Genomic DNA, 1,917 nt, shown 5'->3' on the forward strand with positions numbered 1-1,917 from the left:
AAACAAAAAATAAAAAAATAAAAAATAAAAAATTGACAAATATTTTAAACAGCATTTCAACTTCTAAAATAAAAACGTAATCTCAATTTGAAAATCCAACCTGATGTCACTTCCTGTTTTCAGGTGTGAATGGATATTTATGATGAGTGTACCGCCCCCAAGGTTAAAAGTTTGTGGTGAAGATGGCGAGAAGAGCTGCACAATATGAGGAAAACTTGCGATGTGTGATATGAATAATCAATATTACAATAGCAGCAAAAACAGCAATAAAAAGCAAAACAAAAACAACAAAACATAATTTCCATATTATTTGCAGTTTTATTCAAACAAAAGTTATCATAAACTATATTCAAAATCTCATACACATTAAAATGATCCATCCAATTGGTCAAGTGTGTAAAGGGCTCAATTCAGTTTTGCTGAACAAAAGATTATTTTATTTATTATTTGTGTGTACAGATTTATGGTAGCTGTTTATTGCAATTTAAGCTGTCTTTTGCGATACGCGTACTGCACAAGTTGATGTAAAAAATTGCAATTTATTGTGTGGGCCAAATGATTGAGGACAATAGTATTTAGAACCAAGTGTGCAGCCTTAGATTCAAACAAAACTGACAACAAACTTGTATGAAAGTGTGCATGTGAAAGGTGTGGCTAATGGATGGAGATAAAAAAAAAAAGAGAAAAAACTCAGACTGATGGATCTTCTCCTGTTATATATTTTTTTTATTTATTTCATTTATCTTCAGGTTTTTTTTATGGTTTTTTGTGTGAACCACTTGATATTCTTGTCTTCTGGCTCTGCAGCCAACAGTTGTGACAAATATTTCAACTAAGCTCATCACTTGTGGTTGCAGCTGTCTAGTTTCTTGCCAAAAACAAAAAAAGAGAGAAAATTATTGACAATAGAGTTGACAAATCATCATGACATCTTTAAAAGAGTATCATTATGTGTCACAGAACTGATTTATTTAATGTTTTATTATGATGCTTTTGTCCAAACTTCTCAACACTGGTGAGTGATTTAGGACATTAGAATTAATGTCGTAGAGACAAAAAAAGTCACATATCTGAAGGGTAAAAAGCTCAAATTCAAACTGGCATTCCCATTTGCAACGACTGAATAAAAGGATGGATAGTTTTCAAATTTTTTGACATCTTTGTCATAAATTCTTTCTTAGTCAAAATTGACCTCATGGGAGGAAGTTTTTCTATTCCATCAGATTCAGGATTTTTTATATCATTGAATTCAATTTCTACATTTTTTGTTAACCTTGATTTTCAAACAACAAATTTTTATGCCAGAAATTATTGTTAAAAATTAAAAAGACTTTGAAAAAAACAATAATTGTGTTAGTTATCGACACAGGGTGTATTATATTTCGAAAGGAACTTCATGTGCTTTCCTAAAGTAAGATAAATTCAAATTTTTATACATCTAGAAAAAAGTAAACATTAGTAATTCAATTATTGTAGATATATAAAAGCTACAATTTATAAATTAAAGCTTAATGGCCACAAATTGTCTTTTTCCAAAGTGGAACTTGGTGGTTCTTGTTGGCTTTTGGTCTTTAAGGAATTGAGCCAAATTGTTCTTTTAGCATCAAAGGATGAACCAAAGCACCTTTGTATGGAGCTGAATTGAGGCCACAAAGATTTGAAACCCAAACTTAGAAAAATTTAAGCTGAAAAAATAAAATTAAATTAAAACAAAGTGTGAAAAACTTTCTGCAATCCAAATATAAACCTATTTTCAGCTTCATATTTTCAGTTTTAGATTCAAAACTCAACGTTTCAGTTTCAAAGCATTTTATGAGTTTTAAATCTGAAAAATTCAGGTTTGAAACTGTTGGCCCCCTTTTTTTCCCCTTTCTGGGCTAAAACGAAGGAGCAATCAAAATTGATGAGGGTGGTAAC

Source organism: Oryzias melastigma, linkage group LG12, assembly GCF_002922805.2.
Source record: "Oryzias melastigma strain HK-1 linkage group LG12, ASM292280v2, whole genome shotgun sequence".
Classification (NCBI taxonomy): Eukaryota; Metazoa; Chordata; class Actinopteri; order Beloniformes; family Adrianichthyidae; genus Oryzias; species Oryzias melastigma.